Source organism: Engraulis encrasicolus, chromosome 16, assembly GCF_034702125.1.
Source record: "Engraulis encrasicolus isolate BLACKSEA-1 chromosome 16, IST_EnEncr_1.0, whole genome shotgun sequence".
Taxonomy (NCBI): Eukaryota; Metazoa; Chordata; class Actinopteri; order Clupeiformes; family Engraulidae; genus Engraulis; species Engraulis encrasicolus.
The window spans coordinates 46773448-46788050 of NC_085872.1; the positions used below are offsets into that span (position 1 = coordinate 46773448).

Consider the following 14603-nt stretch of genomic DNA (forward strand, 5'->3'; position numbering starts at 1 on the left):
TTCGGTCATTCGGAGCGTGGAGGCTGTCGCTTCACCGTCGCTTGTTTACTTCTGCCACCTTGCTTTGTGGAAATTCGGTAAGTTTCCAATGTTTCACGCTTGTCGGCTACGATAGCGCTAGCAGTGAGCCTAATGCCTGTTTATACCCGTGCAGCAAACGTGTGTGCTTATGCCAGAAACGGACGTAGGCCTATGGTGTATCCAATATATAGTCGGCAAGCAACGCGACCAGCTCCGAACCGGTAAGTTTGTATGCCATGTTTTGTTTTTGTTTGTTTGGCTTCACGTTCTTCCCCAATTGTCCTTGTTAATTTTGGATTTATTTCAGCAAGCAATCCAGCTCCAGTAGGTTAAAGTGGGACTAGCTCCTCTCCCCTCTAACTCTCCTCCACCTGACTACCATGTGGAGTGCTTAGGACTAGTTCAGCAAACTCTTCTCTCTTTCTGTGTGTATTCGATGTTCCTTATTTGTAGTGAGTAGAATTGAAGTTTGCAGTGTATTGTCTTTAAATTGCTTTTCTTCCCTCTTTTGCAGTATTGCAGTGACTTGCGGTGGCTTTCCTGTCTAGTCTGCCTTCTAAACCCCTTTCCTCCCCAGGTTATACTACAGGTGGTTGGTGAGTGTGAGGAGGAGTATAGAGATACCTTGATTTTAGTAAATTGTTATTTCCATTGGTACCTAATGAAGACTATTTAAAACGAAATTAAATTAAACTTTACATTGATCTATTTATGAAATAGTATTGTGAATTTGCCTTGTGACTCCATTTTTTCATATTGTTGAACTGAGAAGAAAAAATGAAGACATTGTATTTGTACACTTCTTGTCCTCATTCTTACAAACTTTTGCACATTCAAACCTGTGAAGCCTTTTGGGTCTGTGTTGTTGTCTTGAGGTAGCGCCCCAAGTGGCGTAGTCGAGGAAAAATGAGCAGCTTATCTGCCACTGGTTGCAATTTTATTTATTTTAGGACAGAAGAGGGAAAAGGAAGATGGCGAATGAAGGGGGCAGACAACTACTCAATGGCACAAAATTAAGGTGAACAGGAATGATCAGCATAACAGGATATACAGGTAAACGCACTTAGTATAATGTAACCCTTGGACACATGTGGAAATGTCACCAGGCAACAATGATATAGTGCCATGGGTGTACTGCCCCCTGTGCGAGGAATGGTACCATTCAAGTTGTGAGGATTTTGAAGACTGGGAGAAGGAATTTGAATGCCGGAGGTGCCCGCATCATGGCAGAACTTCAATTTAGAAATTTTAGATTAGGCATGTTGAAATTTTGTGTGCGCTTCTTTGAAAGGGAGAACATTGACAGATTGCACCCAACAAAAATAGTTATTTTCCATCAAATATAAAATCACTTTGAAATAATGGGCTTTAAAAGTTGATGACACGTGACGGGAAAGTGCTTAAGTCGCTTCAGCGCCAGCTTTGTCTTCTCGACTTCATTTATATCGCTTTACTAAAGTAGATTGGCGAGAGATAAATTGACATAGTTTGGATGGAAAACGGTTAAACCGACGTAGGAAGTTCGTACGTGCACAGTGGTATGATATTGTACGCGCGAGAATTCGAACGTTTTTTATGTGTTGTTCGGGCTACATTATTTAGATATTATTTACTTATTTAGAGTAAGTCAACCTCAAATAGAAAAAAAATGGAGAGAGACATGGTCGAGGGGGGGAATTCAGACTTTAATCAGAGTGCTAGTAGACCTTTATGCACTGTCAGCCCTCGATGGGAAACAACAGCGCAATGCTACTATTGACCACTGAGGGGGCAGCAAAGGAACTGGAAAGAGGAGGGGTGTTGAAAGCGTGGTGGCAAGCATTCTGGATCGAGTAACAAGCTTTGAAAGCGAAGTATTTAGCTGAGAAAAGGCAGGCAGGCACCCTCTTTGCAAGGACAGGTTCCACTCCAATTCAGTGTTGCAAAAAAAAAAAAGCTTCCAAAGTCACTATTAGCTAGCTAAAAAGTCGCTACATGACGTTACATATGACGTCAGCGCCACGCACAACTGGCCGATTCCTAGAAAATGTGCCCACACGCCCTTGTTCCCAGTACGGTTACATAGCGCCATTTAGATATACAGTACAAAGGGGCAGTCTTACGGTAGGGACACATAGGAGGCGAAGCGAAGAGAGGCGAAATCCAACCGTCATCAGGTCGTCGCGGCAAATCAAATGGAATGGAACAGTTATGTTGTTGATTTGATTGGGCCGCGGCAGGCGAATTCGCTCCTCATTTGCATAACATTAAACTTTCTTTAATCATTTTGCTTCGCTTCGCTCCTGTTCGCTTGCCTTCGCCTCTCTCATAGGAATGAATGGCAAAGTTCGCAAATTCGCGTGCATGTGTCCCTACCGTTAGCCACGGTTTGGTGATCAGAGCTAATCTGCAGCCGTGCTTTGTGGCGCTGAGTTATGATTTTGTCATTGAAAATGCATGTTTTAAAAAGTCGCCAAATGCACCAAAAAGGTGCTAGATGAGGGTTTTAGTCGCCAGGGACGTCAAAAAGTTGCTAAATTGGCAACTCTGTCCAGTTGTGAAGATTTTGAAGACTGGGAGGAGGAATTTGAATACCAGAGGTGCCAAGGGATGCGTTCCCGCATCATGGCAAAATGTACTGAATTTTGAGATTTTGCTATTCAATATAACTATATTATATAGAAACAAAGTTCAGTAAACATTTGATTGAGAGTGATATATTTGCTGTGTCTACAGTTACAGCCACACCACTAGTAGTCTCCCAGACCTTCAGTTTTGATTGGCAATGGCCACGGGTCTGTGATAAGTCAGCGCTTGAGGAAGCTTATTTGGACATGGACCAGTTCAGTCAATTTCAACATGAAGTTGTAATGCTCACACTACCCTGGACTTGTCAGGTTTTTTTGTTTTCTTCTTCAGCCTTTTCCGAGATCTTGGTCATTGTAATGGGCTTTGTTTACATTTCATTTGTTTACATTTTGCTTAGTGTGCTTTCTTTACATTAAAAAAAAAAACATTTTTATTTATTCCCAAAAAGATCCGAAAGGTTATGCAACATCAGCAGACAGCCTAGCAAACAGCGGTACCTTTTGGGAAAACATTTGGAGTAAGCCTGTGTTCATTTTTTTATTATTATTATGAAAACAAACGCTGCCCCCATTAGAAAAGCTCATATCCTGGAAAGGGCTTAGCCGAAAAATGTGGCGTCACCGGGTACTGACAAGTCAAGGGTAGTGTGAGCAATACAACAGGATATTGAAATTGACTGAACTGGTCCTTTAAGAAGTTATGAAGACGCTGGCGTCCGAACACACCCTATGAGTTACAAATGAGGAAGGCATTCAAAAATGATCCCTTGTGGCTATCCCTTCATTGTAACGTTCAATGATATACGTACATTTTTTTGTTTTGGTGAACTTTTGAGTGTGCATGCAGCCAGGGATTCCAAAATGCTACGCGGCCAGGTATTTAACATTGAAAGTTCCATACAGGCAGTCAGCTAGGCGGAGCACTCGGAGGGTCACAGGCAGCCTCAAAATGAATGGCAGTGAGTGTGAAGCCAGCACACTGGAAGGTAAACGCTGCTTTTTTAGACTTATAATAATTGGGACCTGTGTGAAGCTGGCCTAGTAATAAAAGCTCAATTACAAGCTGCTTTTAACCAAAAAGTATGCCTTGTCTCTGCCACGTTAAGTTGTTTATTAGTGGTCATGGAGACTGTTGCTATGCGCCTAGGCTGGTCTCGTTTCGTTTGCGGGCTGAACACAGTTCGTTCCGCCAGAGAGGAAAGAAGAAGAGAGCGGAAACAGCTGCCTCTATGGCGTCACCGCGCCGCCATTTTGATTTTGTTAGATATGGACGTTCCATGTAAATAACACAATGTTCAGACTCATACATGAGTGAGGAATGAAACCGTGTGTTGTTTTCTCTGTCGACCACATTTTCATCAAATTCACTTATTTCGCATTGTATTCATTTGATACGGGATTAATAGTTGATTTCTACGTTTTATTAAAAAAAAAACCCGTGATGACTGGAAACGGCAACTCTACAAAAAAGTTCCTTTTTGGGAACTTCTAGACGCAACGCTGACTCTTCCTGAAAAGGCAAGTGGCTTAATGTTTTTGTATTGCATAAATATGACAAGTAACTATCCACTTAGCAGTAAGTTCGTCATTATCTTTATATTCGTCATCAAATGGATTTAATATTATGGTTGTATTCATGGATCTTTCTGGACAGTGGGTGATGTGTGTCGGCCGTTAACGTTAGCATATCTCCATGGACAGCTAAGTGTCTATGATGTTAAATTATTAGGCCTATGTTGAGTATAACTATTTTATTCGTAAGTATAAAATGGAAGTTAACACATCTCCTCCCAGTCGTTGTTTGGAATTTTAGCCTTAGTCTCCCGGCCAGTTTCATAAATTTTCATCAGCCAGCGAACATTTTGTCCGATGGGCATGTGTAATTTCTAGAAGTGCTAGTTCTTCAGAAAAAGGATACGTGCCTAAGTACACTAAACCAACGTTAGTTCTGCTTTTTTCTTTTTTGTGTCACTCCTCACCACATATGGCAGATTTAGTGTGAAGAGCCACCTGTACAAGATTCCTGGGACAGCAGAACATGCACCTCACGCACTACCCTGGCACCCTGGCTGAACAACCCGCAGCACATCATCTCCAGCTGAGAGGGGGACTCATACATTCATTTGAAATCAGCTCTACTGAGGTGAAATGATCAAGAGTCAAAAGCATGCTGAAGAGATAAACTTGATGATGGCTATGTTTATTTAATTAGCATTGTTTATATAGATTACACATTCCTTGTAAAAAAAAAAATAATTAAAAAATTAGTTGTCGGAGCAAGATAACATGCACTGCTCCACCTGGGTGTCTTCAGCAGTATGCACAGCCCGTCGTTCATTGCAACCTGAAGCTACTGTAGGCCAGGGGTCCCCAAACTTTTTTTTAAATCTGGGGGCCACATTATTGTTCCTGACTGTGATCAGGGGCTGGAATCAATACCAATCATGTAAAAAAGGTGTGTGTGTGTGTGTGGGTGGGGGGGGGGGGGGGGGTCAAAATTCCGATGTCAATTTCATTAATTTTCTTGATTTCTTTGTTTTCATGGCTTTGGCGTTCTGATTGCCCACCTTCAGTTGAAATTTTATCCTCATCAATAAGTATGTATTAACAAGGAACTCTTTGCAGGACAGACAGCTGGCGGAACATATAACAGCATCCAAATTCACACTCTGATATACTGCAGATTTTAAGAGTGCCAGGACATGTTTCCCTTTAGAAATGTGGGGGTATTGGCATCTAAAAATGTGTTCAATTTGCTCTGTTGTACGCTGTAATACAACACTTGGTGGGAATAACCCATCCCTGAACTGCTTATATCTGAAAAAGGTGTATTTCTCCTTGAGTGTATCTCTGTCCTCCTCGTTTGCCTCCCACAGCGTAACACAACTCTTGCAATCAAATTTGGCAGAGGCTCTGAAGGCCACATAGCCAGCAAGGTACACTGACACATTGCCCTCAATGACGTCCAGCCCCTTCATGAACTCTGTGTTGTCCAGTCCAGGGAATGTGGGTTCCTCATCAGTAGACTGTACGTGAGGCATGGTCAGTGCGGTGCATGGATGGGGAGTTGCCATCTGCGATGACTCAGTGCAGCTCTACAAAATCATTGCAAATGATTACAGACTTACAGTATACTAATCATGTGTGACACTTTTGTTTTTGAAAGGGTGTTTCGTGTACCTCGTGAGGCATGGTCAGTGCGGTGCATGGATGGGGAGTTGCCATCTGCGATGACTCAGTGCAGCTCTACAAAATCATTGCAAATGATTACAGACTTACAGTATACTAATCATGTGTGACACTTTTGTTTTTGAAAGGGTGTTTCGTGTACCTCGTGAGGCATGGTCAGTGCGGTGCATGGATGGGGAGTTGCCATCTGCGATGACTCAGTGCAGCTCTACAAAATCATTGCAAAAGATTACAGACTTACAGTATACTAATCATGTGTGACACTTTTGTTTTTGAAAGGGTGTTTCGTCTACCTCAAACAAATGGGACAATTGCAGCAATAGGTGTATTTCCTCCGGTTCGCAATTTGTATTTCTCCCAAATGTCATTAGATAGTCTAGCACGGCCTGCCTGTAGTCTAATCGGAATTGCTGAGGGTCTGGATTGTCCCTGTGCCCGCCCTTCGCTCTGATCACCCCAAAGAAGTGTTCCAGGCAGTCCTGGTTGAGGTGCCTCGTAAATAGAAACTGAAATCCTTTCTCTGTGAATGCAAATGACAAACAGTACATTGGCCAACAGCAGAAAACATGCAGTGGTGGACAAAGCTCATTAGCATTAGCAAAGCTCAATTTGAATAATTATGCCTTATTGCTGCTACCTTTCAATTCAGCCCAGATTTCCTTGATTGCTCTTAGGTTATGCCTCCAACCATTTAGGCAATTCAAGCTGTTGCCACTGGCACATCTGACAGATGCCAGCCAGTTAATACTCTCATTGATAAAATCAATATGTGTCTCTCTGAAGGCATCCTTTTGTGGTGTGCTGCTGGACAATGTGCTACTGTTAAAGCAGTCAAACATCTGGTTAAAGTGGGCTACAAAATCTGCCGTCGTTTTTGCCCCCTCTCTTAGCTTCCCCATGTCTGCCATGGTGAGCAGTGCAGCCGCAACAGAATGACTAAGAACCTGTAATAAAAAAATAAAAAAAATCCCATTTTCAGGACCATAGATAAAGATTGTAAATTGAATGTTATACGCCTGCATGACAGTTTTCACTTGTGGCTTACCTGAGTGGCGAGAGGCACACTCATTGTTGAAAAGGCAGTGAGGGACAGATGCCGTTGGGTTAACTTGGGTGCCATTCGGTGTTGTCTTTGTGAATCAATTTTAAACATTTCAGTGATGTCTCCCCATTCTGCCAATTTGTCCCCTATGTAAAATCCATATTTTCGCAAATTGTTTCTGATGTTTTTCATTAAATGGGGGGGGTCGAATAAAAAATGAATCTTCTGGCTTTTGACAAAGAAGTACGGTTTTTCTTCTGTTATACCCAGGTTTCTACAGGCTGCCAGGTTGTTGCTGCCTTGGTCCATTACCAGCACCATGGGAGTGAAGCCAGTGTCAAGCACCTTTTCCACCGCCTCCATGATTTTGGTTTTTAAGACCCCATGCTTCATGGTCCCAGATGACAAGAAGTACCCTATGGGTTGTTTCCATTTCCCAGTTAGACTACGGATCATGAAAACCCCTGCATGGTTGGCTGGTCTTCCCCCTTCGTCATACCCTTCTACTTCATCTTTCGAGATGTTATAATTTAGGCTACATTTCAATGTAATTTCATCAAATGTGATGGCAACGTGCCTATCTCGCTCTTCCATATGCTGCACTTGATGTTTAAGTGCATACAGCACAGGTTCATGCCATCCCGGCCCGATGTCTACTCTCTGCAAGATATTTGAAAGGGTCCTGGCTGTAGGGAGCTTGAAAATTCTCCTCATGGTTCGGTAGGCTTTTGGCCCTGTACCCTTAACCTGTAACGCCCAACTTTTCATGAAGTTGCTCCACCGAATGGCCCTTGGTTTTTTTTTGGCATTATCAATTTGCTCGTTGACAAATTGTGCGGCTTGTTTTGGCAATACTTTGGAAATTTCCCTCTTTAATGTTTGTTTGCTGATAGATGGTGTCTTTTTCTTTAGCCTTGACAGCTTTGATTTGTAGCAGCCAATTTTTCTTTTCAGTTTTTCCACTGTGTTGTCATTGCTGACACTGGCCAGTACATCAGTGCCTAAAAAGAAATGTGACAACTGTAACAACAGACTTATGCACAGACTACTACCTATGCAGTGTTCAACACTCAGAATGTATCTGTTACCACCATTTGCCATTAAATCACTTACTATCCAGGATCTCTGAGTCTGTTGTCTCAATTTCAAGTGCGACCCGTTTTCGGGGTGGTGGACGAACTGTGTCTTGAGATTTAGGGGGGTTGGGACAGTCTACTAGCCAGGGTACGGCCATTGGCAGTAGGCCAGATTTCCTGCAGAATGCAAAGTATTGTAATGTTTATATTTCTACAAACACACTGTAAGCCCAGTTATGAATTGTCTGAGTAAAAAATGTTGAAGGTGTAATCAAAACTTTAGTGTTGCACAAATGAACATATATTGACTTTTTTGTACAATGAACAAAGGCTTTGCCACTCAGATGAACAGACTGCGATGAAGACTGGGAAAGACTCAAATTTAGTGGACTGGAATGGCCTTTGGTGAACAGGGGGCATGGCTAGACAGTGAATGACTGCAGCATCCTGGAAAGAACAAATACATGCACAATACAGAGTGCAGCAATATACAAATTGTTGAGTGCATGGCAAAGTTCTTAAAGGTTGAGGGGGATGGCCTCTTGTTAGTGGACTGGAATGGCCTTTGGTGAACAGGGGGCATGGCTAGACGGTGAATGACTGCAGCATCCTGGAAGGAACATAAATACAAGCCATGATTCTCCATGTCATACAGTGTGTGTAACCTGTTGCGGATCCTGACGACGCTCTCTGCTTGTGAGGAGCAAAAGCCTTATGCTTGATTCAAGCCAGCAATGGTAGAGGAGGAGCACTCAATGTGTGGCTCTCTAAATATGTAATTAGTTGTATTTTTTTTGTAAAGCAACCCAACATTTTAAATTATTTTTTGTGAATATGTGTGTTTTGAATTTGCAACATTACCACAAGTAATCAGGCTAAACATCTGGGTTTACAGTATGTTGAAAACTTATAGAGTATCAAGTGTCATTTTCAGAATATGAAATGGCAATGTCTCTACCTGTCCAATGGGTTCACAAATTGTGAAATGGCGAAATGGTCACTGCATACTTTCCTATGCTTCATTTCATCGGTCTGTAAACCACATAGGTCCTCCCGCCTGATGTTATTAATCCATTCTGCACACCTGCAGAAAATAACAGTAGTGTGTTTTAATATCACAGATATCCTTGGTTAACATTTGCGCTGGTTCATGTTTTCTATTTTGCCACTAGGGGGAGATACAACACAAATTATAGGGGTCTGGCTTTTTTGTTGAAATTGAGTTTCCGTCAGAGGAAAGTCTATGTGAGTTTCTCCACTTCAATAGGACAAGGACTGGATACTTTGCCGTGGATATGTTTAGTCTGGCGATTTTAAAGTTAATTGAGTTAAATTTTGAAAGGAAAATGTTAGATGCATATGTGGGCATCATCATAACACGAATAAACAAAGCCCACTGCACAGTTGTCAGATCATTTCAGCGCCTCGATTCATCATGCAGTGGGTTGTTGCGCTAGCAGGCTATCCAACTTTGTTTTACGGCGACATAACGGTGGCATCATCTGCCTACCCAACACATCCTTTTAAGGTAAGACAATTAGTTAATATAGCACTTGATGTGGCACGTCGTTGGCGTATTATATACGAGCAAAATAATAGTTTCTAGGTGACGTATGCTATGCTAAAACTGTGGTGGGAGGTGCTGGACATTGAAAACAGCCTTCCTTGCAGATCATCGACAGTATGCATTTCTAAATCAGAAGTGAAAAAAGGTACTCGGTAGGCCTAGAAAATTAAATGTTGTGCTCGCATTAGAAGTTAAGCACACAAAGTTATGTCTTTTGACACACAATGTTCTCATCATGTTGCTCAAATATCATTGTGCCCATCTGACATCTGCACATCAGGCTTAGGCTATCAAAACGAAACTATACCTTTTTTTTTCTTTGGGAAATGAATGAAATGCCACCTCCTTGTTCCTTCCTGTGGACTTGTAACACCCTACAGCAGCACATTGTGTGCCTATATATTTTGGTGTATTTGGGGCATTTGGGTCCTTTGCGTAATTGTGATCGGTGTTAGCCATGTTTTTGACTGATGCTGAATGAATGAACCGTTGGCGACGCGTCCTTGACTACCAAAATCAAAATGGCGGACGGCGTCGGTGAGGTAACAATACAGGCCAATAGAACTTTCCCCTCTCTTCTTCTTTCCTCTCTGTTCTCGCTGTGCTGTGTATTTCTAAGTTGCTACTCGTGTCTAAACTTATCACCTGAAACGGATTTTGCAGATGTTTTATTTTCTTTATTGAACAGTAGCACCCATTCAAAAAGAATAAAAGATCATTTTCAAGTTGCATTACCAACTAGAAGTATGCCTTTGTCTGTGCCGCGTTAAGTTGTGTATTCGTGGTCATGAAAACCATTGGCTGCAGTTCACTGGCTCCTCGTTCATGAACGAGAGCTCAGCTCGTTCAGAGCTGTGAACTGGACTAGGTGAGCTGCTGAGCTCTAAATTATGAACTAAATACCTGGTATGTGTAAAAGCTCTGATAGTATTGAGCTATCACATTAAGATATAAAGTGGCGCCCCTTTGCGCAGATTAAAATGCTCATTGGACGTCCACTTCTTCTACTGACTGACCATACTGACAGTGATTCACCAATGAACGAAGTGAACGAGAGGCGGGGAACTAGTTCGCTTCATTCACTTCAAAGACTCGTTCAAAACGACCGGTTCGTTCGTGAACGACACATCACTGCCCTTCATGTACAGGATGTTAAACTTCGACCTTTTTTCGCACACCTCAGCTGGCAGGTGCGTCGGAGATGCTCAGCAACATCTTAAAGAAAGTCCCGCACACTGACCATTTCGCTGTTATTTCTTTAATAACAACGTTTCGGTACTAGACCTTCATCAGGCAATCTCAATCAATTGCCTGATGAAGGTCTAGTACCGAAACGTCGTTATTGGAGAGAGAACAGCGAGATGGTCAGTGTGTGGGAGTTTCTTTAAGATGTACAGGATGTTCACATAAACATCGGCTGACTCAGGACAGTGATTAACTTTTAATCCTACCTGGAGCCTCTTTAAATGCTTCTAATAAGAGCTAACCTCTATATAAAATAAAAGGTAAGACTTTCCATTGCTGAAATATATTTTGTTATCAAACCAAACGTTTTTCTACATGGTAATATTTTATATCGGGAGTGCAAATTTTCAGTCAGGGTGGGCGGAATTTAGCCACCTGGCTATAGTAACGAGTTCTCATGGTGTCTGCCTGCCAACTGTGACGAACTGGATTTTAGAGCATTATGTAAAAAATACTGGATAAGAGAAAGATAACGCAAAACACGCCCACTCAATGCAAAAGCGTGTGCTCAAGTTGGGTCTCCTAAGGGGGCGTTGTCCCCTCCTTCTTCTTCTCTTTTTGAGGTGTTTGCTCAAGACGTGCGCTACCGCCATCTACAGCGCTAAGGGGACTTGATTTATTCTCAACCTCAGGACTCCGAAGGTCTCCTAACCGAAGGTCTCCTAAAGGGGCGTTCACCCGACATAAAGTGGATACCGGAAAAGAAATAAAATGACGCTTCTTGTTAGATCCACCTTCTTTGATTATGTTAGTGATGTGCAGGAAACTTAGGAGTCTCGCTGGGGCCTGTGTGTGTGTCCGTGTGTGTGCGTTTAGTCACCCCTGTGGCTTTTACCATTTTGAGATAATATAACTACTAATGTGGATACCCATTTAAGGCTGCCCTAATGTGCGATATCGGTTAGACAAAGCCAACCCTATTATCCAGAACAGAAAGACCCTTCCATGTTAGCGTGTAGTGTAGCCTACAAAGAGGGGAAAACACTGAGTCCAACAGCTAAACAACAAGGAACAACACCTCCTGCAGCTGACACCAGATCAGAGTTATTTGCAATGTGAAAATGACTTGTCCCCATTTAGTCTCAGTGTGTACTGAGAGTGAGTCATTTTGCTATTGTGGCATAAAAAAAATCATGACCTCATGAGTTAGTTTGGCAGACACAGTGAGTGTGTGTGTGTGCATTGAGTGTGTGTTTGCTCATGCTGGCATGTGAGTTTGTGTGTGTGTGTGTGTGACACAAACAAGCTCCCTCACTTTTGCAAATGCGTGCAAAAGTGTGTGAGCCCATGGGAGCATATTTCAGCGCAGGGCAGGCCAATGATGTGGAGTTGTGTACAAAATAAGGACACAAAACATTTAAGCTCCCGAACTGATTGTGGGCTGAGACAAATCAATGAGAATTGAAAATGCGCCTCAAAAGCAAATAAATCCCTTTGCATAACAAAACTGCAAATGAACAGAAAATTACATCACTTTTTCCCCATCAGATCACTTTTTTTAACACAGAAACATTTGTCTGGGGAACAGTGAGAGAGAAAAAGAGAAGATGAGGAGGGAAAGTCACTACAATGGCCGTGCTCGTGATGGCGTAGCGATGCTCCGGCTCCCAGCCCCCAACTACGACCCCGCACCCTGCGAAAAAAAAAGGTTATGAAATTGGGGAAAGAAACCCCTGTAACTGCTGATAAATCGCCAATGCCATGTTATTATTGCAATAGTGCTGTAAATACACAGCAATAACATGTTAATGGCGCTCTGGGGGGACCAAACATAAGGGTCAGCTGACCTGAGCCCATGGACGGTGGTGGGGCCTGTTGTAGAAATTGGGTTCTCATCACATTGTATGCATCTGGAGGGGGGCAGGTACCAGGCCCAAAGTCTCGACTCTGAGGGCCTGCCGGTGGATATAGAGCCATGTCACTAAATGATGTAGCAGCTGCTGTCAGGGAGAATTAATTAACTTTATTTGTTACGAGTGAGTATAGGTGATTCTCTGAGGCAATTTGGAATTGGAGTTGAAAAACCCAACTCTGCTTAACACCAAGATCTATATTATCGTTTTTAAAAGGGCTTTGGCGAAATATACAGTGCCTCACTCTCTTTCCTCTCTTCAAAACCTGAACTGCTAAATCTCTGCTTGTTATGTTCCGCTAATTAACAGAGTTTAGAGTGCATCTTCTCTCTCTGCCCACCTTACACCATCAGCCCTCTCTCGCTAGAGGGTTATATTCTCTCTCCCTCTCATTCATTTCCAATTCAAATCTGATTGTTGTCATGGCAAATATAAAAGCCATTAAATTAGAATACTTGGAATATATAATGTAAATATATTCAAGACAATACATTGGGAAAGGGTATCCTCATTGCATTGAATATATTGAGCCCTTTCCGGTGACTTTCAGATGTCACAGGCTGTCAGTAGCCCAGAGTGTGAGTGTAGTGTAGGTGCTGGTGCTGGAGTGCCGGACGGGAAAGTGCCTGAGAGTCAATGCGATCAGAGTCCAAACAAAAGACGTTGCGCCGTGGGCGTCCGCGGTGGGCCTTTAAATCAGAGGCTGAGCTTGTAAACGCCAGGCGAGCTGCGAGCCCCAGTGAATAATGATGTGCCGGCCGAGGGGAGGGAGAGAGACTCACGGGCTGGACTGGGGGAGAAATAATAGGGCCCGAGCACTTTTGGCTCCTCGTAAGAGGCCCCTCATAATTAGCGGTGCAGAATTGACACACCGGTGGTCGCCGCACCCTCGTGGGTCCCTATTTTCAGGTTTTTTTAAAAAACATTTTTATCTTTACATTTCTGAAAATAGGGTCCCACAAGATTGCGGGGCCCACCGGGAAATGCCTGCTATGCCAGATTTGCTGCCTGGGCGGGCGAGAGAGGGAGTGAGGCTCAAGGTTGAGTAAACTCTCGCTCGGAGCGGGGGAACTAGGTCGGTAATGGTGTTTGGATACGGCAATCCTTCACCAGATTATGAGATTTCTGTCCCCGGCATAGATTCTCCCTCATCGGCTCCCACTCTTTCTCTCACACAGGGCCGCTGACAGCTTTTGCTAGGCCCAGGACAAAATCATCTCAAAGGGCCCACAACCCACTACATACAATGTAATCGGCCCCCTATCTCCCTGGGCCCAGGACAACTTTACCCATTCCCCCACCCCCCTGTCCGCGGGCCTGCACACACATAAACACAAATGTCGCACAGAAAGAAAGAGAGGACTTCATGTTTTATATGTAACAAGCTGCTTTGCTGCAGTGGGATTTGCGTATATGTCTGTCTTGTCACCCCCCACCCAATGCATTGCCACTCATATTGAATCTGTGCTGCACCATACCATAAGACATGAACAGGGGCTCACATGCCGGGATTACGTAGGCCTACATGTATCCATGGTAATCACAGATTCCACTGCTTACATGTCACAATGTAGTGTACGCTTACAGAACGATGTAAAATGGAAAAGGGTCAACACCTGTGTCTCAAGAAGCTTATATTAACACTGGAACAACTATTGTAGCTAATTGTCTATTTGCATTCACAAAGTCTAAGCCTGACTCTCACCACCACCCACCCCCACTTCCTTTTCTTCCTCCTCCTCCTCCTATGAGTGCATTCCTGTCATGTTATTGAATCACCTAGCTAGCCTATTCTTCACCTAGCCTGTCTTTTAGTATTCCTGGGACAGTGATGTATGTGGAAATGAGCCATGTACCAGTGGATGGGCTGAGCTGAGCATTGTGGTGCTACTGTGCAGGAATGGAGTGGTAGAATGGCGGAGGAGAGGAATGGAGTGGTGGAGTGAAATGTAGTGTATGAGTGAAGCGAGCCGGTCGCACGGCCTTGTCTGCTCAAGGAGCGGAGAGGAGTGCAGTGGAGGAGGAGAGGAATGGAGTGGAGTG

At 43.3% G+C, this 14603-nt stretch overlaps 1 long non-coding RNA gene across 2 annotated transcripts; it reads left to right on the forward strand.

The window, feature by feature from the left end:
* Positions 1 to 4112: 4112 nt before the first annotated feature.
* On the forward strand, positions 4113 to 7941 carry LOC134465864 (uncharacterized). Of its 2 annotated transcripts, none has more exons than XR_010038194.1 (2): positions 4113 to 4731; positions 5465 to 7941. It is a non-coding gene; the product is annotated as an uncharacterized LOC134465864 (long non-coding RNA). The 2 variants fall into 2 exon arrangements; XR_010038193.1 differs by having other exon boundaries at positions 7090 to 7941.
* The last annotated feature ends 6662 nt before the right edge of the window (positions 7942 to 14603 follow it).